The sequence below is a fragment of the Pseudochaenichthys georgianus genome, chromosome 24, assembly GCF_902827115.2.
Source record: "Pseudochaenichthys georgianus chromosome 24, fPseGeo1.2, whole genome shotgun sequence".
Classification (NCBI taxonomy): Eukaryota; Metazoa; Chordata; class Actinopteri; order Perciformes; family Channichthyidae; genus Pseudochaenichthys; species Pseudochaenichthys georgianus.
The window spans coordinates 2392610-2417982 of NC_047526.1; the positions used below are offsets into that span (position 1 = coordinate 2392610).

The 25373-nt window shown below is 43.6% G+C and overlaps 1 protein-coding gene across 2 annotated transcripts in view; it reads left to right on the forward strand.

Moving 5' to 3' along the window:
- Nucleotides 1-14743: 14743 nt before the first annotated feature.
- tab2 (TGF-beta activated kinase 1 (MAP3K7) binding protein 2) overlaps nt 14744-25373 on the forward strand; it is a 41240-nt gene continuing 30610 nt past the window's right edge. Inside the window, exon 1 of one of the 2 annotated variants that reach the window (XM_034076500.2) lies at nt 14744-16173. The gene's annotated coding sequence lies outside the window, so the exon portion shown is untranslated. The remainder of the gene's footprint in view (nt 16174-25373) is intronic. The other variant, XM_034076499.2, reaches the window with a different exon arrangement.

The window sequence follows — 25373 nt, forward strand, 5'->3', positions numbered from 1 at the left end:
TCGTTTGGACTACACCATGTGCTCTGTTTGACAAACCCAGTGATAGTCCTCAAGCTCTGTGATTGGAGAGTGTGCTCTGAGGGTTACCGAGCCTCGAACAGCACTTGAAATGGGATGGAACCACGGCAGACTGTCCAAAACTGGATTTGAACGGGTCCACCGCATTTCCTGAATGAATCACTTGACTGGTTCACGGTCCATTCACGCGATTCAATGCACTGCCTCGTCTCGATTCTGACAGGTGACAGGTTGAAACAGTTTCAAATTTGAGCGCTTCAACACTTTATAACCGCTCTAAACAATGCGCAATGTGTGGGTTGTTGTCGTAGTTTGCGTTGTTGCTGTTGAGTTGTTGTTGGCATTGCATTTGAATTGGATCATTATAGAGCAAGCCAGGAAGAAAGATAGGTCGTTATGGCTCGTGAAACACATGAAATGTGGAGAAGTTGTGAACAAAAAGAAAATGAGTAATATAAAAACACTTCAATGGTCTAAGGAATAGATAGCCCAGTGGATAGAGCCGGCGGCCAGGATGCAGCGATGTCCTCCGCGCAGCTAGTTCAAAGCCCCGAATAGTTAGACTTTTAATCATTGCTTTTCAACTTTAATACTTTAATGACTGATAAAAGATCCTCTCCGCCCAAAAACATGTCTAGCACTCTCTAGTCTCTTCTCAATAACCCAATACACACAATTATCAATCTTTAATTGCAAATAGAACATGATATTCAGTCTTAGTGTGTGTGTGTGCATCGAATATCTTTCAAGGCAAAGATACGTTAAACCCACTGCAGCCTTGCACTTCGCCAGGAGAGGTCGCTGTAACTGAAGCTTCGAGAAATGAACCTATTTCCGACACAATTGTCCAAGTGGTTCGACGCTTCATTCAAAGCTTCATTTTGCCATCACAAGCCGGAACCTCGCAACGGCTGCGGAGCTCATTTGCGCCACATTTGGGCCTAAGATGAGGTTTGAGTCTGCGTGATCTGCGTGTAGGGAGGGGCAGCAGCCATGTCATTGGCTAGAACTAGCTAGACCTGATGGATTTGGACATAAACGCGAGTGAAGTATAACCGGACACGAGAGAGAGAGAGATCAGCACCTGCAGCTCTGCCCGCTGTGAGGGACCGGTGAGCGGAGCAAAACACACCTTAAGACGTCAACTAACACATTTAGCTATGGCACAGTCGTATATATATACACATTGAATTACTCAATTTGATAATATTTAATCAAGTTAGGCATCACTCCCAAAAAAATAATTAATATATATATATTTTTTTTTATAAAAATATTCATAACTCATATTCGAATACATGAATAATTATTCGAATACCTGAATAATTTCGAATATTCGATTCATCGTTCCCATCCCTAGCTTGTACTGTTAAGTAACTTGAAAAATACTGCTCTTAAATCTCATCACATCAGCTTTTCCTTTCCCTCTTGGATGTTCTTCTGGACCCTCAGAGAAAGAGAACATGGTGAAGCAGTCCAGTCTCTCAGGCGTGTCCTTTCCTAACAGAAATATACAAAAACATATTATTGCAGAGCAAGTGTGTTATTTAAGAAAGAGGTGTGTTTGTTTGTTCAGGGGCTATAAATATAACGTTTTTTTTTTTTATTTGAATGTGTTTTTTAAATCCAACAGTGTGCTACAAAGATAATCAGATTATGAATAAACCGTTCTAAAATCATCAACATTGAAATAAATGTATTATTAAAATAATATTTAACTGTTATCAAAACTTAGTGCAACTGTAGAAGCTTGCTCTGTTCGGTTGTCTCACTGCAAGAATCACTTTTAACATGTTTTTACAGTCAGTATGCAGCAGAGACAAAGGGTCGCAGCTCTCACTATGTTCAATACTATTTGATATGTGAAAGTTGAACAAAAACGTTATGTTGCTTTGTAAAATGTAATTGTAACCTTTTGCTAAGAAAGTACTCAACATCACTGATGTGTAGGTGATCTAGTATTCAGTCATGTTTAATGGCATGTATATGCAACTCCATTTTGACAGGATAACAACTGGTGACTTCTAGAATTGTGTGAGTAATATTCTGTTTTTAGACTTCTCTGTTTCAGTGTGTGTACTCTGTATCAATGCTCTGTAGTTGATCTGACTAAAATTGTGATTTTAAATCTCAAAACCGCTACAGTATCTGTCAGGCAGAAACTTGGGACAGGTCATTTGACTTAAACCTTAAAACTGAACTAACTGACTGCTAGGGTTAACTATGATTTAAACATTTGTAGAATACTAAGAGCTTTATTGAGTACAGTAGGTGTAACTGTATTGAGGGTTAAACTCATAACTTTATAACTTAGGGTTTAATGTGATTGTAAAACCATTGAGTCACTGAAAAGACACAATAACAACTCAGGAGGGAGCCAGTCTAGATTTCCTTTTGAGGGCCACCAGCTGCAGAGAGTTAACTAATTAAAGGGACGTGGCCCCACAGCTGTGAGAACTCAGCAATCAGGTGTCCATTTAGGTAGCACTTTCCTGGAGCGTCAGACAGACGAAGACTGACAAAGACAAAGGAGTCCTGTTGGAGTAAGACTGACAAAGACATTGGAGTCATGCGGGAGTCACGAGGGAGGTGAAGAGGAGGCAAATCCTACTTTGATTGAGCTAAGTATCGCTGGTGTTTTATTTTATTTGGTTGTTTAGCCCCTCATGCTATAATCATGTGTATTTTCTCCATTCCTGTTTATGTGTCTTCTCGCAATTATCACTGGCCCCGTGTATCTCGTAATCGATATAACCGGCCTGCTCTCGTCTATCCCACGTGCTCCACTGAGATCCAACATCTAGTTTCAGGCGGCCTGTGGAACTGCCAGTCAGCTGTTCCTAAGGCTGACTTCATCTCTGGCTACGCTTCCCTGCAGTCCCTGGATTTCCTTGCTCTCACTGAGATGTGGATTACTCCATCCAACACATCCACCCCATCAGCTCTCTCCACAGCATATTCCTTCTCCCATACACCCAGACCCACTGGCAGAGGAGGTGGCACTGGTCTCCTGCTCTCTCCCAAATGGAGCTTTTCCCTCTTCAAGCTACCTAACTTCACTCCTTCCACCTTTGAATTCCATGCCGTCACAGTAACCCATCCTATACAATGAACCATTGTTGTTCTCTACCGTCCACCAGGCGCCTTGGGGGACTTCTTGGAGGAATTAGATCATCTCCTCTAACACATCCCTGAAACTGGCCCTCCCGCTGTACTTCTCGGAGACTTCAACCTCCAGACGGGGAAGATAGACGAACTAACATCTCTGTTAACCGCCTTTGCTTTCTCACTGTCTCCGTCCTCACCAACTCATAAAGCTGGCAATGTCCTTGATCTCATATTCTCAAGGAACTGATCTACTTCTAACCTCTCTGTAAACCCGCTCCACACATCCGATCACTTCTTCATTTCATTCTCTCTAACCCTTTCCAAACATAAACTAATCTCTTCTCATCCTGCACATGTCCGCCGCAACCTCCGTTCCCTCTCCCCCTCTACCTTTGCCTCATCAGTGCTCTCAGCCCTCCCTTCCTCTGACTCGTTCCAACTCCTGCCTCCAAACTCTGCTGCAGAAAGTCTCCTCTCTAATCTCTCATCCTCTCTGGACTCTCTCTGTCCTCTCACATCTCGGCAGGCTCGTCAGTCCCCTCCTGCTCCCTGGCTAAATGACGCACTGCGTGCTAATAGAACCATCCTTCGGGCAGCAGAGCGGAAACGGTGGAAATCCAAAAACCAAGACGACCTCCTAACCTATCAGGCTCTCCTCTCCTCTTTCTCTGCTTCGATCTCTCAGGCAAAAAGCACTTTCTTTCAAGATAAGATCCAATCTTCCTATTCCAATCCCAAAAGACTGTTTTCCATCTTCTCCACCCTCCTGGACCCTCCCAAAGCCCCTCCCCCCTCCTCACTTCTGTCAAGCGACTTTGTTAACCACTTTGAAAAAAAGGTTGATGATATTCGCTCTTCTTTTTCTGACTCACCTTTACTCACCGCTGGGTCACCAGACCCTCCTTTCACCCACATACTGACCTCCTTTTCCCCTCTCTCTCCAAGTGAGGTTCTTACCCTCATTACCTCTGCCCGCCCTACCACCTGTCCTCTGGACCCTATCCCTTCAAACCTCCTTCAGACTATCGCTCCTGATATTCTACCGTTTCTCACCCATTTCATCAACACTTCTCTAACTTCTGGTCACTTTCCAAACAGTCTCAAGGAGGCAAGAGTAAACCCTCTAAAACACTTGAACGCGCTGTCTTTAAACAACTCTCCTGTTATCTCCATCAGAACAACCTTCTGGATCCGCACCAGTCTGGTTTCAAGGCAGGTCACTGCCTTGAAACACAGGTCCTCTGTCATCATCCTTTTGGACCTGTTTGCTGCATTCGACACGGTGAACCATCAGATCCTCCTTCGCACTCTCCAAGAACTTGGAGTTTCAGGCTCTTCACTTTCCCTCCTCACCTCATACCTCAAAGACCGCACCTACAGGGTTACTTGGAGAGGGTCTGAGTCCGACCCTTGTCAATTAACTACAGGGGTCCCTCAGGGCTCTGTTCTTGGTCTCCTCCTCTTCTCCTTGTACACAAACTCGCTCGGATCTGTCATTAGCCCGCATGGTTTTTCATACCACTGCTACGCTGACGACACCCAATTAATTCTGTCCTTTCCCCGCTCAGAGACCCAGGTCGTCGCACGCATCTCTGCTTGTCTAGCTGACATCTCTCAGTGGATGTCTGCTCATCACCTCAAGCTCAACCTTGACAAGACTGAACTGCTTTTCCTTCCGGGAAAAGATTGTCCCACTCTTGACCTAACAATCAACATCGGCACCTCTGTTGTTTCCCCGACTCAGACTGCAAGGAATCTGGGTGTGACCCTAGATAACAACCTGTCCTTCACATCAGGAGGATACGTCCCCAGCTGACCCAGAAAGCGACGCAGGTTCTGGTCCAGGCTCTCGTCATCTCACGCCTAGACTACTGCAACTCCCTCCTGGCTGGTCTACCTGCATGTGCCATCCGACCTCTGCAGCTCATCCAGAATGCAGCGGCTCGTCTGGTTTTAACCTTCCTAAATTCTCCCACACCACGCCGCTCCTCCGCTCCCTCCATTGGCTTCCGGTAACTGCTAGAATCCACTTCAAGACAATGGTACTTGCGTACCATGCTGTGAATGGATCCGCCGCCTCGCTGGAACAACCTGGGGAGCCTCCGCTAAGACGCTGCGAATATCCACTCAAGCCCTGGTCTTCTCTGCAGCCGAATACTGCGCCCCAGTCTGGAGCAGAAGCCCTCATGCGAAAAAGGTCGACGTGGCTATCAATACCTCCCTTCGAATAATAACTGGATGCTTAAAGCCTACCCCTGTGTCCCTCTTGCCAGTCCTTGCGGGAATAGCACCGGCCGGCCTCCGACGGGAGGCTGCCACCCTCGCCCTGGCCAGGAAGGCACAAAAGTATGACTGGCACATCCTGCACCACACCACAATAACTCCAGCACCTCCAAACAGACTCAAGTCCCGCCACCCCTACAACATAGCAGCTCAAGAGATGCTCAACTCCACCTCTGAGGACATCTCCAGAGATGCATGGTTGGCAGCAGCTTGGAAGAAGGAGTGGGTGTCAGCCGGGCCCTCCCGAATCCACCGTTACACCGTTACATCTGGGACCCAGGAGATGGCACCATTGGAGGAGACGACCTACCGCGCCGGCAGTGGACCACTCTAAACCGTCTACGAACTGGGGTCGGTCGCTTTAAAACCACGATGAAGACGTGGGGCTTGGCGGACAGTGCGGCATGCGAGTGCGGTGACCCTGAGCAGACCGCTGTCCATATAATCACCATCTGCCCCTTATATAGACCACCCTCGGAAGCCAGCCTCTTCGACCTAGGACCAGAGATGCGGGCATGGCTACACGACACCGAGTTGGACATATAACGTTATACGAAAGAAGAAGAAGAATGGATCTGGCCCTTCCTACATCCAGGACATGGTTAAACAGTACACCCCAGCACGTGCACTAGGGCTGTAACGATACACTAATCTCACGATACGATACACGATATTCAGCTCACGATACGATATATATCACGATATTCAGCCAACGATACGATACACTTACATCATTTTCTGAAAGATTTTAAAGGGACAGTGTGATTTTGGTGACATCTTGTGAGTGTTCCATTGACTTGGATTGAATTCAACTAAAAACTGAAAGCATCAATTATACAATATATGGCTCTGACTAGACAGAGTCTACAGCTTTCAAATGCTGGACAAAATTAATCAAAAGATGTGGTGAGAATTTGTTTCATTTATTGAAACAGTGCAAACTGTACAAGCCTTTGAAACACAAGTACATAAAGTGCAGTATCACAATGGACAATTAAAAGGTGCAGCAGGTGGCCTGTTCTGAACAGATTCTTTTACAGCATTTTTAGCTTAACACAGAATATGAGGTAGCCAATAATTCAAGTCACTAGGAAACAACATTTAATGTCAAATGTACCTGCCAATAATTCAAGTCCAAAGGAGTAACATTTAAGCCAAAACCACTAAACAGAAAGGCTCCTCTCTACATAACTGCATCTACATTCTCTTCAGATTTTTGTTCAGGAATATAATCTGATCAACGTGTTCTGGGAGAAGTGCATTTCTCTGAGCAGTGACGATATCTCCGGCGGTAGAGGAGACACTAGTGCCAGGGATGCACAGGTACCTTTTAGCAAGGTGTGACAAGAGTGGATACTCATACTGGTGCTCCTTCCACCAGACCAGTGGATCTTCTTTCACTTCCAAGAGATGTAGCAGGTCATCTGCTCCTTGGCCTGGTTCTCTTGGGTATTCGTCTTGGGTTGTGCTCCACCACCGTATCGTTCACCACCAAGAAGGGCAGCCAATGGACAAGACGGCTTTGGATTCCTGGGTGGAGGATGCTGACCTTCAAATAAATAAACAATAAAAACACATTATTTATAGTTAATCACATTCCATAATTCCTACTCAGAGGTTCAGACAACACAGTGTGCTTCACTGGATAACAATGGGTGATACTGACCTTGACTGCTCTCTCCTTCCTTGAATCGCACACCATCATCTACAGTCTCTTCTTCGGATGCCATCCCCTCATCATCAGCGCTATCATTACATGTTCCTGTGCCCACTTCGACCACACTCCAAAGGGACAACTAAATGAAATAGGTCAACATGAAATGAAATTCATGAGCTTTCACTGCAATAAATCTTTTAATTAGTGTATTTAAAATATATGCCTTTAGAACTGTTAACATTATAGTATTTATGCTTTTTAAACAATTTAATATTTATGCATTTTAAACAGTTAACGTTGTAGGATGTATGCTTTTTAAAAATGTTTAATATTTATGCATTTTAAACAGTTAACGTTGTAGGATTTATGCTTCTTAAACAATTTAATATTTATGCATTTTAAATAGTTAACGTTGTAGGATTTGCCTTTTAAACTTTGAACAATGTATTATTTAGGCCTATGCTTACTCTCACCAGGAGATGTTACATAGGATACAAGGCCAAGGGTTAAACCTAGCAGTACCATCATTGCCTTACCTCTGATGGCATTGGTTGATCCTGAGCCTCTGCAATCAGTCCATCAAAAACTTCCTGTCTTTGGTTCTCAGTCAGGAAGGGAAGACTTTTGAATCTTGGATCCATTGCTGAACATGCATGGAGAGTTGCCCTGAGGTCGATGTACCTCTTCTGAAGATCCCCAGACATGGCAGCCTTCATCTCTTTTATGACTGCAGATTCACCTTCGATCGGTTTCAGTCCATTGATCAGTGTGTCCTGGAGGGGTGCGATAACTGACAGCGTGGGGGTCTTCTCCTTGGACATGTACTGTGTAGCGTCCTTTCATGGGCTTCAGCGTGCTGACTACTTCTTCAGCTGTTGTCACGTCTGACTCAGTCAGTGTGCACAGATCCTTCTCGGGCTTCCTCACCTCACTCGAGAGCAGGGCTGCACAGATGGCCGGTTGTTGCTCAAGGAATCTTTCCAGCATGTCGTGTGCACTGTTCCACCTGTAGTTAAATAAAAGTAAGAAACTTTATTTATAGATTTATTTACATTTATTTATTAATGACAAAATAAATTAGTAATGAAAACAAAATAAACAATTGAAAAGTAACTACGCACAAACCTTGTAACCTCGTCCGTCATCAGCTTGTGCTCTGGTAGTTGTAGAAGCCTCTGCTTCTCTTTCAGCATGTGGTTGGCTGTGGTCCTTCGTCTGAAGAAGTTCACAATGCGTCTCACTCTTCCCAACAGGCGTGCGACTGCTGTGATTTTGAGGGCACGTTGTGCAGCCAGATTTAGGGTGTGTGCGTAGCATTTGACGTGAAGTGTGAACGCTGCCTCCTCAGCTGCTATTGTCATATTTGACGCGTTGTCAGTGACAATTACTGGATCCTTTGCTGTGATTTCCCACTCAGCGAGGGCCTTTCTTAGATGTTCTGCCAGGTTGCGTCCGGTGTGGCTCTCGGGCATGTCCCTCGTTTGTAATACATGCGTAACAAGCTCCCATTCCTCGTTAATAAAGTGGGCCGTGATGGTGACATATGCTTCAGTTGTTCGCGAGGTCCACCCGTCGCACGTCAGGGCAACTCTCTCCGCTTTGCCCAGGGAGGCTTTGACGTGTGCCTTTGTCTGAGCATGCAGCCTGGGAACGCAAACCTTGGTGAGGTGTTGGCGGGTTGGAACAGGATAGCGGGGCTCCATCGCATTCACCATGCCCCGAAAGCCTATGTTTTCCACCAAGGAATAAGGTCTCAAATCCTGACAAATAAAGTAGGCAATGGACTCTGTAATCTTCTGCGACCTTGGTGAAGTAGATGGGAACTTGTGGGAACAACCGCCATCGCTGTCCAGCACGGTTTGTTTTGGGTCACGCCGCAGCTTCTTGAGTTCCTGAGTTAGCAATTTGTCCGGGTGGTGACGTTGTAGGTGGGATCGTAGGTTAGTTGTATTTCCAGAGTATTTCACGTTTGTGTGACACGGCTTGCAAACCGCCATAGTTTTATCTAAATTGTCGCTTTCCTTCTTCTTTTTAAAGCCGAAGTGCTCCCACACATCTGCTTTTAAGCACGAAGGTGCTGGGTTAATGTTAGGGTTGCCAGAAACTGACCATGATCAAAATCGATTATTCGGCAGCCCTGGCGAATAATAATCTGACCCCCTGAAAGCAGCAGTGTCAATAATAACAGAAACGCCAAAGAGTCACATCTAATAGAAATATATAAAAGCATTTATTTTAATTGTGTAGCAGTCAGTTTATAATTTTGGCAGCACTGTTGAGCATTTTGAAAATGTATTTGCATGCCTCTGTGCAAGGCTTAGTCTTTCTATCTTTATAGCCACTGGTGTAAAGTAACTAAGTTCATAAACTCAAGTACTATACGTGGGTACAATTTTGAGATACTTGTACTTTATTTAAGTATTTCAATGTTTTGCTACTTTGTACTTCTACTCCTCTACAGTTTAGAGCTACATGGTGTACTTCTACTCCTCTACAGTTCAGAGGTACATGGTGTACTTCTACTCCTCTACAGTTCAGAGGTACATGGTGTACTTCTTCTCCTCCTCTACAGTTCAGAGGTACATGGTGTACTTCTACTCCACTACAGTTCAGAGGTACATGGTGTACTTTTCCTCCACTTCCATGTATTTAATACCTTTAGTTACTCTACAGATGTGGATGAATGATGTGAAATCTAATCAAGTGTTGAATCAGACTTTAGTTCCACCTGGAGTAAATCCACAAGCTACCCTGCAGTATACAAAGTCATTCAGACTAGCTGCACCTTCACCAGCTTTGAGAACACTTTCATGATCAATCATTATAAAACATATCATATATATTATTCTGACATGGACCAATCTGCACAACGACTACTTTTACTGTCGCTACTTTGACTATATTTTGATGATAATACTTTTGTACTTTTACTTGAGTAACATTTTGAATGCAGGACTTTTACTGTAACAGAGTATTCCTTCACTCTGGTACTTCTACTTTTACTCAAGTACAAGATCTGAGTACTTCTACTTCTATTTTTACTACAAGATCAGAGTACTTCTACTTTTACTCAAGTACAAGATCTGAATACTTCTACTTTTACTCAAGTACAAGATCTGAGTACTTCTACTTCTATTTTTACTACAAGATCAGAGTACTTCTACTTTTACTCAAGTACAAGATCTGAATACTTCTACTTTTACTCAAGTACAAGACCTGAGTACTTCTACTTTTACTCAAGTACAAGATCTGAGTACTTTTACTTCTATTTTTACTACAAGATCAGAGTACTTCTACTTTTACTCAAGTACAAGACCTGAGTACTTCTACTTTTACTCAAGTAAAAGATCTGGGTACTTCAACTATTAGAAAACGAAGGCTAAAGCTAACGGAGGCAGATAGTGACAATGTATGCTAGCTAGCTAGCTCAACGATTCCTTAAATGATATTGTGACAGAAAAACGTTTCAGTTCACATCACGCTCTGCCGCTCTGCTCTGAACATCTGAACGGCCCGTTCTAACAGCTGTTCACCAGCAGTGCCGTCTGTGCCACAGTGAGCGATACACAGTAAGGGGGCGGGGCGAGTGTCTGAGGACTTCATCGAAGGATGGTCTGGTGGTTCCTCGGTTATAGCTCCTCCGTTATTGCTCCTCGGTCCTCGATCCTCCAGCAGAAATAAGGCCATTGGAACGCTACTCAAGATGGCCTCACACACTGGTACTGAATGTGCATCAAAGTCTTCCTACCGAGCCAAATATACCAAAAGATTTATGTAAACGACAGAAGAAGCGATCGAAATGTGTATTTCGGTCGAAGGCCACGCCCCCCACCTCTGTGCCCCAGTTGATCGGGAAAGCAGTTAATCCGGAACACCGGCACAACCTCTGAAGAGCTGGAGCCGTGCTCTTCGACCAGCCAATATACACCTGCTAACCAAGCCCATCCACCTGCTGCAGCTAACGTTAGCGCTGAAAATCAACCCATAAAGGATCTTGGAACTGATCAGCCCAACCAAATTGTCTTAAAACAGTACCCTTGCAGCATCCTCACTGGCAGGAGGCGTTGTTTGTCTCTGCTTGGTATCACAACCGAGACTGGCTTGAATACAGTGTCAAGGCCGATGCTGCATTTTGGTTCTGCTGTCGGCAGTCTAGCAAAACTCGGAGAATGTCTGTTGGCTTCCGTAACTGGAAAAATGCGGTGGAGAGAGACAAGGGATTTCATAAACATGCAAATTCAAAGGAGCGTCTCTCTTGCTATGCAATGTGGAAGGAGCGAGAGAGGCGTGCGAGCACTGGAAAGGAGATTTCTACACTTGTTAACGCAGACCAACTACGAAAAAACAGGTATTATATCTCCTCTCTTATTGATGTGGTTGGATTTCTGGTGGAAAACCAGCTGCCTTTACGAGGGAAGATGGAGGCTTTTGATAGCATGTCAGAGGGGGGCAGTGGCCTTTTCCTCTCTCTGCTGGACTATACGATCACAAAAGAGCCCGAATTAGCTGATTTAGTGAAATCAATCCCTCGAAACGCCACTTACACTTGTCACGAAATGCTAAATGAACTCATAAGCACACTCAGCAATGTGGTGACTGAGACTCCTTTTCCACACTGAAAGTAGATGGAACCCGTGACGTCACGGGGTGTGAAAACATTTAGATTGTAAATGAGACATATGACGTCACAGAGCGCCTGCTGATCATATCGACAGCTGACAAAGGTGATGCACAGACATTAACGGACACAGTCGTGGCAGAGCTCAACAAAGTTGGACTGGACACATCAAAGATACTAAGCCAGGTATTTGATGGGGCTGCTGTGATGTCTGGGGAACATGGTGGCGTCCAGAAGCTCCTGCGAAACAAACTAGGTCGTGAGAGTCCTCACTGTCTGAACCACCAGCTACACTTAGTTGTAGTCCATGCTATGTCAGCAGAGACAGCTGTAGTGGATTTCTTTCATGTGTGCAATGCCCTCTACAAGTTCTGCAAGAAGCCCACAGTTGCTGTGCATTATAAGGGTGTGCACCTTAAACGCCTTCTGGAACAGAGATGGACATCTTGCCACTGTGTCTGTAATTATAAAATCCTTCAACGACATAACAACCCTTTTGACTGACATTAATTCTGTGATGGCCCACGGTGCAGAGATACGAATGGAAGCCACAGGCCTGCTGCGCGAGATGACTGAGCCCAGTTTCCCATTCATTGCTCAGTTAGTGCACAGTTCTTTCCCTGCTGGACCCACCAAACAAGATGTTACAGAGAGAAAATACTGACTTGATGACAGGTTTATGTCTCGTGGCTTGTGCAACAGCTTGTGTACGCAAACTCCGTTGTGGTGAGGAGTTTAATAAAGTGTGGGACAAAGGCTGCCAGCGCTACTCCGAGATCCGAAGTGCCCAAACAGAGACGCAGAGCCAACCCGACTATGGATGGGTATGTAGTCGAGGGAACTACAGGACACAGGGATGATGACAAAACAGAACTTCAGAGACTGTACTACAGCACGATTGATTCAGTGCTTGGAGAAATGGCGTAGCTGGCCAAACCACTTGCTGCGCTGAATCCAGAAAGCGACACATTCCTTGATGCAAAGGCTGTGAAGCACATTATGGACCTGTCGGGATCACCTGTAATGAGGCAGAGTACAAAGTTGCAAAACAGTCACAGCCAATCGAGGGGGATTGGACTATACAGCACATCCTCTCCAATTACCACACGCACCTTAAGCGTAATGACTGCTTTCAAACATGTGTAAAACATGTTTCCCCAGTTTCACGTGCTGCCTCCTTTTGGACAGGAAGTCTGTCATCCACCTGCAGGTGGAGTCCACATGGAGTCGGCACATGCGGCTGGGAGAGCTACTCCTGCAGCAGAGGACCGAGCCGAGGTCAACAGGATGCTGGCGTAGGTTCCTGCTGAGTCTACGTGCTAAAAGAGCTATCAGCATATTGCTTAGTTTCAGAGACTCCGTTTTTTTAGACAAACTGAATCTAGAAGCTGCATCTGCATGCTGATAAAGTAAATAACCTTTGATTCCAGTATTAACAGACAGAGACACTCATCATTTGAGTCAAAGAACACAACAGACTCACTCAACATTAAAGAGCACTCGGCTTGTGTTTGCCAGGAGTGAAAGCACAGCACACTTATGTTTTCACACTGCACCATGAAATGTGTTGCTTCATTTGGGTGAAGAAGCTTTCATACCAAACACTAAAATGTAATTTAGGCAATAGAGATCATTTATAAAGTGACCATTATTGATAAGACTTGATGCCTCTGCTGCTCTGTGTTGCTGTGAATCAAACAGACAACAAAGGCGAGAAATCCATAAAATATCGTACTTTTAAAATATGTTTTAACTGTGTTTAAATGCACCATGTACACCAAGGCAAATGTCTCATATGTGTTAACCTGCATGGCCATAAACATGTTTCTGATTTTGATAAGATAAGATCAGAATCAGAAACGGGTTTATTACCAGGTAGGTGGACACGTACGAGGAATTTGACTTGGTGTCGTAATGCATACATGAAAGTAAAACAACAATTTTAAAACACAGATAGAGAACTATTTTCATATAATATAATTTAAAAAAGTAAAATAAAAAGATAAATTAAGCAGTATTTACATTGAAATAGAATGGAATACAAATATGTGTAGTAAAAAAACTGATATCGTCAACATTGTGTGCATTAATGTAATGCATAGTCTCCGTTGTGGCTGAGGTAAAGTGTTGTGCTGAAGCACCCCCCAGGATAGCCATAGCACCCCCTAAGCACCCCCAAGAAATGTAGGTGTCTTTTTTTTCATGTGAAATGTATGCTACATTACAGTACAGAACAAGTAGCCTACTTCTGGGTCTCTGTTTCATTCAAGCTCTGCTCTGTGTGTGGCATGAGCCATTTTGTGTGCATGCGCGACCGAGCGAGAGAGAGAGAGAGTGCACCGGTGCCGGAGATCGTTGTGGTTAGCATGTGGTGCTAGCTAGCTATACTAACGGATATAAGGAGCTTTTTCAACAACAAGGAACTCACTCCTGTCAGACTGAGAGTCTCAGATAACCTCAGCTCAGGTGAAGTAAAGGACTCTCTCAGTGTTTAGATAGTTAAAGGTAGGGTAGCCTAAGTTTGAGAAACCGGCTCGAGATACACTTTGTGTTATATTGCATGGAATGCTCTTAACATCCCGATAGCAATGAATATATTAAATGCTTTGACAATAAATACATAAAAAAAACGTCATCTGTGGAAGCCGTAGTACTGTAAAAAGCACGACCAATCATCTGAGCTGGCCCGGCTAAAGTAACTGGATGGCCTACCTGCCTGTCAGCCTTCATCTGTGCACAAACTTATCTCGTGCCCTCATTGGTCATGTGCGCGTTCGTGTGTGTTGGTTGTATTTTCAAATTCTAGCGAACTCGAGCCGGTTTCTCAAACTTACATACCCTACCTTTAACTGTAGTCTAAGTTATCTCAGTGGGTCTCAAACGGTTTGGTCACGATTTATGTAAATAAGTATTTCCGAGGCACTCCTTTATATGATCAATATAGGTATAAACAAATAAGAGCATAAATGAAAAACAGGTAATACTATATGACAGTAAAACAAGAATACAGTTTAAAAGGGGAGTGATTTTTAATTAGTTTCATATGGATGCTGAGAGATGTGTCCAGATCTCTTAATGTTGCTCTCAAAGTGCACCAGATTCATTCTTTTAATTTCAATATTTAAAAACAAATCTTCCCGGGGGAGCATGCCCCCTAGATGATGTTAGGTCCACTCCCCACTTATAAAAATAGTATACTTTACCTCTGCTTACATATAGCCTTTGCGTGAGCTGATTATCGAGCCTTCATTGTAACAGTCGCGGGTACACTGTGTGTGTGCGTATTCCACTGTAGTGCCCGGGACATTAATGGGAAACCTTAAATGTTTGAGCACCCTCTATGAAACGTCAAGCTACCCCACAGCACCCCCAAAAGAAAATATCTGGCGCCGCCACTGCTTATCCTTGGCTGTAGCTGCAGCGTACCAGATGGTGATGGAGGAGGTGAGGATGGAGGTGTAGAAGCTCACCATCATCGTCTTTGGCAGGTTGAATTTCTTCAGCAGCCTCAGGAAGAGCATCCATCCTCTGCTGTTCTTTTTTGATGAGGTCCTGAGCGATGATGGTGCCTAGGAAGCGGAAAGACTCCACGGCAGTGACTGGGGAGTCACACAGAGTGATGTACTTTATTGATCCCAATTTTGGGAATTGTTTTAATTGTTTATAATAGATGGTGATAGGTGTCTTTCAGTGTGTCTCTGTCTCTGGTTTAGGGAAACACATGTTCTAGTTAATTCCTGAAGAGTTGTATACACTCACCAGCAGCAGGTTTTGTAGTGAAATCATGACATTGTGAATAACATGGTGTAAAAATACATTTGCCACTTCCCGCTGTAAAAATGTAGGCTAAGGCATGTATCATTAAATAAACCAGAGCTTGGTCTAGAAGGAATGGTAACATAAAACAATATCAATATATTATTGACATGTCATTATCCTATAGTCAGACCACAGCAGACACTTCATTCATATCTATCTCACGTCTCCTGCACCGTTTCCTGCAGACACTCTTGTTCCGTTGTCCTCAGCCTGCATCTCCTGCAACGGCAGCACTCTCTCCTCCCTCCGCGCAACTTTTGGAAAGTGAAAAAAAGAAAAGCAGCTCTCCTTCTCGCGATAGCAGCTTCCTTATGCAGCCGCCATATTCTGTGACAGTATTTTGATTCGTATCTGCTGGAAGTGAGGAAAAAGAGAAAAGTGAAGGGCTGTCGAGGGGAGGGGGGGCTGAAGAAGAGGAGCTGTCAAAAAGTGATTCCCTATTCTCTATCAAACGGCGGAGAGCTGGGGCCAGGTATCCCTTCATTAACGCTGTTTCGAGGACACACAAGGCCCGGAGCCTCGGTGCATTTGGCTATTCATCTCCCTGGTAGTAGCTGGACTCCTCTCGGCTTCGACTGTCCCAGCTCCGCGGCCCTCTGGAGGTCCGGCGGCGGTGTCGGGTGTTGAAGGCGGCCTGGGGAGCGGCGGCGGCGGCAGCGGAGACGGAAAGGTAACTACATGAAGTGGACTTGCTTCAGGCTCTGCCCCGTGCTCCACAGCCGGGAGCAAGCCGTTAAACAGCGGTACTGTGAAAGAAAAAGCATCAGAGCGCCCTGTGCGATGAGAGCTTTTTAACACCGTCCCTCTCGGTTATAAAGTGAAACTTTTCAGATGTAGAAAACGTTTTTGTCTGGAGCTAGCCGCTAGCTGTGTTAGCTCAGTTGGCTAACTTGTTTGGAGGCTGTTTCCGTCTCGGCCGAGTTGGCAAACCTCTGTCTGAAGTTTAAAAGAAAATATGTTCAGGCCGCTTTAATGTGGATATCTGTGAATAACGTTATATATCATGTGCCTTTTATCTGAGCAAACACTGCCTGACGCTATATTCTCTGTAGACCATGTTGGGATACTTTTTCCATCGAGCTCTCTGAAACGTCGTGGATGGAAATGTTAAATCAGGAAAGCTTCACTGAACCGCCTTATCCACCAATCTTCAGAATACAGCTGGTACATCTCATTTAGTTGTTGATAACTTTAATATAACACTGAAACGGTGTGTTTGTTTAAGCAACCTTCCATTTTGTAACAGTTTTGTGTCAGCGAATGATACACAGGGCAATCTTCCTCCAAGCTTCGCTAAATGATTGCTGTCTGTTTTAAAGTTTCCACGAAGCACATATAGCACAATAGTTACATTACAGTGAGTAAGTTAAACTAATGATAACTGCAGTCTGAGTTCGGTAGTTTTATGTAATCTGCTGATGGCCAGTTTGGTGCTTTCTGACATTTTCCTCCTGGATATGATGTTCCTGGTTGGTTTGATTTGGGATGGAAACTTAATAGGGGGTGGGTCTGGGCCTTTGACAGCTCAGTACTTGTTTGTATTCTTGTTTCAGTTAAGATGAGAGATGTTCATCACGAGCTTCTCTAACCTGTCATGATTTACACTTTTCTAACATGTTTATTCTTGTGAGGCCAATAGCTGTTGGCACAGGTGGCACATTTTGAGCAATTCTTTAAGATGTATATTTGTTTGTGAGCCAACATTATTGGAAACCAAGAGACATGGTAGTTGTTTCATAGTTTTGACAGAACATGGTTAAGTCATTTTAGCAAACTTCAGTTCCAAGGTAGGTATATCTCTGCCATTGCCTTGTCTTATTGCTTGTTTTCATGTAGTCTCAGTTACATTTAATCATGCAGATATAAAACACATACTTTGATGATGGGTAATTTGTGGTGGTCTACACTGACAAAGTGTTATGTTAACATTAACAGCAGCCACCAGTTAAAATATGCAAAACATTGGTTGTGCTGTATGGCAAGTACATCTTATCCGACTGTCTTTTCTTATTTGACTCTAAAGAGCTCACAGTCCCTTTCCTGAACACCTCCAATCCAAACGGTGCTGTCAAGCCACACTGTAAAGGTGTGTATCCTTCATTAGCAGCTTGTGCCTGTCTTGACTCGCAGTCAACATTGCACTTCCTGACCAATAAGCTACCACAGCCCACTGTTTATAGGTGCAGACCCCTAACTGAAACCATGTGTGCCTGTAGCAGGGCAAATATGTTGGTAAGAGGCCTTGCTTATATGCCACTCTTTGGAGAGCTGCACCTAACCCTCGGAGCCTGTTTGGTCATGCTAAATCAGGATTTTGATCAGGATCTGCACAAAATAGCAAGCTGCTAATTGCTTGTTTGAGTGTCATTTTGAATATGTTAACAGGTCAAATCTACACAACTAAGTCTGGGCACAGATTAGATATTTCTTAACTCGGAGTGTTCAAGTTGGCTTGATTCTTGTTGACAGAGGTGAACAATTGGTTGACTTTATGTGTTTGCTTTGGTACAAGAAACAAACGGGACTAACGCTTGTGTTTAAGAACTTTTACAACAAGCGGCGGTTGTGGCATGTTCTGTCGAGCTCTGTGCCAATACTTTAATCTTCTTTCCAGAAAAACCTGTTTCCTGATTTATCATTCGCAGTTTGCACAACAACGTCTCACCAATCAGAGCAGAGGGCTGGGGTGTGTAGTTTTAGCCCTGTCACCGGAGGAGGGGAAATTACTACATCTGAGTGTGTTTGGATGGAGTACAAATGCTTGTTGTTTGGATCAACAGGGCAGTCAGTTGTGCTGGCTTACCTTTCTCTTTCTGTGCCAGAGCAGCTTCTCTTTCAGAGGCTACAGATTTTGAGTTGTTCAACTTGATGTTCTTTCAAACAGCTCTCTAGAATAAGTATCACATAGCTGGAATGGAAGGATCCATCCCATTATGCCCATTGCTGCAGTTTCAAGAAGAGGGCTTGGTGTTTTCAACCCTCCCCCACTGCAGTGTGTGGCTGTCAGGAAGAGAGGCTCTTATTGAAGCCCCCTCCCCCTGTTGAGCTCTCCTGACTTCTTCGCTTTAAATGGAGTCCTCCATTACACATGCTGCCTGCTCATGGTCCTCTCCAGTTCAAGGGTTAAGTTGCATGCATGGGGGCTGATTTTGCAGAGTGCATTTTGTAGGGTCGCCTACTTTGCAGTGGCTTTGCAAATTGTCCACAACTATGATCACACATGCACGAGATCATTGAAGATGTGCTGTTCTGTCGCCCTTTGTAGTTATGCATCATTGAATTGTTTTGACGCTGTAAAGCTGCATTCATTTTTGTATTTTTATTGTGGTTATGCGAGGCAGAATAACTCCCCAACAAGCTCAGGAACCCACAGCCTTGATACATTCTGACCCTTTTATAAGTGTCTTTTCTAAATATGTTCACATTCTGCAGACCCTCATAAGCATTTATATGGAACTGTGTTTCTGCAGCTGCTGTACGTAAGTCCCAAGGAGGCTACCTGTCCAGGTGTGTGGCTAGATGAACCGCTGTGATGAACACTTCCTCTCTAGTTCTTACATGCTTGGCGTTCTTGACCAGTTTAGCATCGAACTTAAGGCCCCTCGACACACCAAGCCCCTTATGGGATGTCAGCCATGCTTTTTGGTGTGTCCTGCATTGTATGCACTTTTAGCTAATGAAACACTTTGATTGGCTGTTCAGTTTCTGTGAATCAGCAACATGGCCTGGAATGGAAGTGGTGAGTTCAAATCATGTGAACAAGTTTTAATGTACGTAGCATAACAACGACTACACCCATAGTTCTACTTCTTCAGGCTCCTGATGTTATGTCGAGTTACTCCCCCTTACGGAGGTGCAGAATGTATGTGATTGCTGGCCATTGTCTTTGTAAATGTCAGCTCTGTCCATACTAGTTATTTGACGTTGTGTCAGGGCCTTTAGTTTGTACATGCAATTCTGGGCAGCCTCCGTTTGGTTTGCTAAAGCTTGTTTGCTCAACACATTTGCCTGCTGCTGAAACACAGTTGTACGAGGTGAAACACAGCCCATCTGTGCCCTGTGAAACCGCAACAGAAGGCTTAATGAGGCCAAAAAGCTCCTTTTTTAAAGCTAAAGTGTTGGCTGATGATTTGTTATAAGTGAAGCTTTAAAAGAGGCTGTATTTATAACTTTATCTAAATAAGATATAAAGTTCCATTTATTTAGCAGACATGATGACAAGCCAAGTTTTACATGACAAACGGACTAACTGCATCGGCGTCGCTGTAACGCACAGATAATGAGGTTACCCAGATAAGGTCGTGGAGAGATGAATGTTGGGGCATGTCTGTTCGGGGGAATGATAAAGACTGGATGATAAAAGAGAGCAGTGATGTTCTGGGAGCTCACCACATGGTCGATCTGGAAAGTGAGTGCCACTGACTGCTTCCTTATTTAGTGGCTGGAAACTAGATGTCTCCATGTTGTTGGTTGTCATTTAGAGCATTTCTTAGATGCTCCTTTATATTTGGATGAAGTGGGTCGTCTCATGAGATGACTGATTCCTCAAAGCAATCAAGAACTTAGTTTTGGACTCAGCAGCTCATTAAACAAATTAAAATACAACTGCAGACAAACCTTGAGTTCCCTATCTGTGCTCTTTGACTTCACATTGTGCACACATGCACACCGGGGAGTGGCCCTGGAAAGCCACATATGCACAGAGCAGTTTGAGCCGTAGAGGGCTACTTGTCCTGGTTACCTGCGGGTTGGAGAATTTACCTGGCAGCTTGTTGGTCCTGTCCCTGGAACATTTGGCTACCAAATAATAAAACGTGCAACAAAAGAAAAAAAACAACAATCAGAGGGTGGGAAACACCTGGTCCCATTGCCATTGTGACAACTTGTAAAATGCTCTGCTACCACACGCTTTGATGCCCGTAAAACAACCATTTTTAACAAAAAATGGCCAACACTGCTTTTAAGTCACATCCATAAATGATCACATTAGCCCATATTGTTTTAAGAGAAACATGTTGTCGAGCGAGTGTCCATGAGTATATGCTGCAGGAAGCTAAAGCAAGAACAGTTAACAACACGTTTGCAACAAGGATTTGACTCATCTAAATATTTGTAGAGTGGCAGAGCCATAATCAGGGGAAACCAAGGCAATTAGAAACCAAGAACAAAACCTTTTTTGTACATCTTTATTTCCGTTGGGCATTTTCACATTGGAGGGGGGCTGCCTCCCTTTTTGAGCCAGCCATAGTGGCTGTTCACCGAGTGTATGTGTATAGGCAGTAGGGCTGCAACAAACGACTAATTTGATAGTCGATTAATCTATCGATTAATGAAACGATTAATCGACTATTCGGACTATTACGCCTTGCACAATTTCTCAAGCGCTCTTATTTAGCCATCAACTTTTAGATTTAGCTTGAGGTTGTTTTAGGCATGTGGAAACTAACAATGAAGACAATAAAGATGAATACTTGATTAAAAAATACATATTATTAAATTAACTAAACAAATTGTTTACAAAATGAATATTGCTTTTCATTTAAATTAAATAAATAATATTTCACATCAAAAGAAACAACAGTGTTTTAGCAAATAATAAATAATGTGATAACAGAATTGTAAACAGAATAGCTGAAACTTTAACAAACTAACTAATTCAGTTACCTCAAATCATTACCCCATGTTTATATAATGTAGTTAACTCCGTGTGTTGCTGCTAGCATGCATAACACCTGACGTGGAAACGTTACTCGTGGACGGGGCCACAGAGCTGCTAGAAAGACAGTGGAACCCGGTGCATTCCTCCGTCTGAATGTGGAGCACTTTTGATAAATGTTTAGACAAATTGCTCTTGTTACCGCCCTTACATGCTAAACTCTTATTGCACTTTTGGCAACGAGCAACGAGACGGGTAAAGTTTAACCACACCTCGGAGCAGCGTTCTCTCCGCCATCTCCGCAGTGTGTTGCTGCATGTAGCAGCCGCGTGTGTGTAAACGGCCCCGCCCCCTCGCACACAGACCAGGGAGAGATCTCGTCTGATCGAAAATACATCATAGACGCATTTGTTTGTCTTTTTACATATTATAAACGAGCTGGCCACACTAAGACTGCGATATAATGTTTTTGTTTCAATAATACATGACATGTATTTTTTAAATGTCTCCAGTACCAATAACGTTGTAGCTTAACGGCGCGTAAAACGCACGTGATGACGTCACCAACGAATCGACGACTGAATTAGTTGGCAAATAATTTGGTAATCGATTAAGTCGATTAGTTGTTGCACCCCTAATAGGCAGCAGGTCCTCCTGGCTCTGCTATCATGCATTACTATGTTCATCAAGTAGCTCAGAATGGTCAAACCTAAATCTGGCTCTACAGAGGGCCTTTTGCGTCCTTACGCTTTTCCCCACTGTAAACACACTTGAAAAAGAAGGGGGACGATATCTGCAGCCTCACTGCCACCTCAGAGAAACTACATCCTACCGTTTTAAGTCATCATGATAACATTTCATGTTTAGTCAGAAGAATATTCTTCTTACATATAGCAAAACAACTCAATACATGATGGATCGGTTCATTTACTTGTGTCATAACAGGAAGGCCTGGAAGAACAGATGATATGCTGGCTTTTGCATACTGAACCACAATATTAGTCTAAAGAAGTTGCAGTTACATCATTTAGCCTAAATGTGCCCTGCTAAATATTTTTGGGAAAAAAACATGTTCACCTAGTTAGTTTAATAGTGCAGTCCTTACTCATCAGCATGTGGAATATAATATGAAGTTCACTGTTAATTATAGTTGAATGTTTGTAAAGTTACTAGGGGTGTAACGGTTCACAGAAGTCACGGTTCGGTACAACAAGGAAAAGCAAAAAAAAGTTCCAAATGCATAATTTTTGTTGCTGTTATTTATTTGTAACAGTAGTGCCAGTTTTGGTATGAAAATAAGGAACTCTAACATTTGGAATCATTAACTGTATTACAGTTAAAAACAAACCACAAACAGTAACACTCAGATGGCCATATTATTTATATTGGCTGATGTCAAACAAAAAGGTTAAATAAGCTGAACAACTAAAAAGAATGTCTTGAACATATTAAAATAAATAATAAAGTGTTTCAATCACAATGTAAAATAAATACAATGATAAATATAAAACAAAATAAAATCTGTACCTTTAGGAGCAATGTCTAACATGTGTAATTAACTTGTGAGTGTGTGTGTGTGAGGCCATTATGCCTAAATAAAGGTACTCAAGTTTTACTCTATTTTCAAGTTGTTCTTCAAAAGATGAGTTAGTCTACGTTGTCAGTAGTGAGGGCAGATCTGTTGGCGGTAACTATGTCACCTGCAGTCGAGAAAGCCCTCTCGCTGGGGACTGAGACTGACTCGGATGTGATTGCGCATGTTTGACGTGTTACCACTAGCATACCGCACCGCTGTCGAACAACGCCGACACACCGTCCTCGTCCGATCCACCTGAACTGGTGGATGGTTCAGCTAAATACATACCATCATAATTGACACTTGTAATGTTACATATTAAATAATGCTTGAATGCAGTGAAATAATTAAAAAGCAGCTTTTTTCAAGGTTCTTTGCAGAATATTGTTATGAAATAGGATGCACTGCTATGAAGGTAGATATGGTGCAAAATGCGAGAGATTGTAAAACCTGATGTGAGCACTTGCAGGAAAAAAATCTGAGCTTGTGCGCATACATTTACACTTGTATAAAATATCCACGTACCTGTGAACCAAATGTACACTTGTAAAAAATATCCACGTAACTGTGAACCAAATTTGAAGTCACAGAAGAAAAGAAAAAAACGTTTTGTTGCTTGTAGAAAAAAAATGAACTTCGTGATGAAATGTTCACTTGCAGAAAAATACAGATTTTTTAAATATATTTTCCATTAAACTGCAACTTGGTTATTACAACCTCTCAAATCAGTCATTACAACTTGACGAATCTGCTCTGTGGCAGAATACATCGACGAATCTGCAGTCTTGACTTTTGCTACACTTCTTGCGATGAATGTGTCGCTAAAGTAATTTTCACCTGAGATGTGGGGGAGGGAGGGGGGTTGGAGCGAAGGGGCGGAGCTATCAGAACGACGAGGCTCGGGTCAGTCACACAGTCACAGCCACAGTCTGTTGCGCCTTTCACACCAACGCAGCTCCCGTGCTAGCTCCGTGCTAGAGCTTTTCTGGTTCGGAACCGATTTTTCTTTTCCGTCCCCGTTTTGTTCACACCGCCCAGAGCCCGACTGGTGCTGCCGCTGCTGCGTCATGACGTGACAGTTTACGTCACTGATTTTCTCCCCAACGGCGCTCACAACAATAACAATGGGGGACTGCGTCGGGTCGATGACTGTTACTTTTAATCATACGGCGGCCGCTCCAAAGTACTCACTGTCTGACTGTCACACAAGCAGCTGACACATATCCCCAGTTCCCCTTCAGTGAATGTGTGTTAGTCTGAATTGACGCTGTTTGGCATCACAACGCTGTTATGAACGTTTCTCTGGTATAAAATGGGTGATGTTAGCATAGCAACCAAAGCTAAACTGACTACTTGCTATTGCTATCCTATTGTGGTATAAGCCGTTTCCTACAGGCACATTTTACCAGTGTATTTCTCATTATGATTCTACTTGTGATAGTCGGACACGACAACCTGAGCAGCCCATGTATTGGTTCCACCCGATAGCTGCTATAATACAAAACGTCTGCCTCTCTCCACAATGATCAATAACAGCGAACGGATTGTCAAAGTAAGGTACAAATAAACAGAATCACACGAAGCCTGGTTAGTGCTGCCTGACTTTAGCAATGTCTGGTTGCTTTCTAATCACTTTGCTCAGCGCTACTGCTTGTTTCAACTTTTATTTGCCGCCCTCTCCATACATTTTTCAAGCTTGGTAAGAACCGGTTTTCGGGGGGAAAGAGCCGGCGGCGGCGTGAACAGGAAAAACCGGTGCTTTTCAGGCTCTAGCTCTGAACCTTCCCTGGAACCGTGTTAGTGTGAAAGGGGTAACATGGGCCCCGCAGTCATCCGGCTCTACCTGACTATGGCTGTGACTGTGTGTGACTGACCCGAGCTTGCGCCTCGTCTTTCTGATAGCTCCGCCCCCTTCGCTCCAAAGTGAACATTTCATCACTAAGTTCATATATTTTCTCCAAGCTACAAAACAATTTTTTTCCCTGTGACTTCAAATTTGGTTCACAGATACGTGGATTAGGGATCGACCGATATGGCTTTTTCAAGGCCGATACCGATAGCGATTATTAGTAATCAAGCAGACCGATAACTGATATTTGGAACCGATATACATTTGCAGTAAAATCAGAAAATCTTGGTGTCAAAATGTAGAATAACACAAACTCCAACACAACTCAACACAACTTATTTGAAATGCATTTAAGCATAGCCTATATTATGTTTAATGAACTTTTAAACATCTTACAACTGGTTTCCTCTGTGCCCTTTTCTTTAGTGCAGCCATCTGCTATGAGTTAGAGAGAGACAAGAAGTGGGGCTGCAGGCTGACATGCTTAACTAACAATAATGCTTAATTTATTACATCAAAACTAGGGATGCTCCGATCGATCGGTCACCGATCGACATCGGCCGATACTCACTCTCTACCGATCGATCGGTGCTCTTTAAACATGCCGATCGCGAGAGCCGATCGCGAGAGCCGATCGCGAGAGCCGATCGCGAGAGCCGATCGCGAGAGCCGATCGCATGGCGTAAAATACCTGACACTTTTCTTTGTGTGCGGCACCGGTCTGGCATTATTTTAAGGTGTCTGAAAAAGACAGTAAAATAGCGGTATGCAACGTGTGTGAAGCAGAAA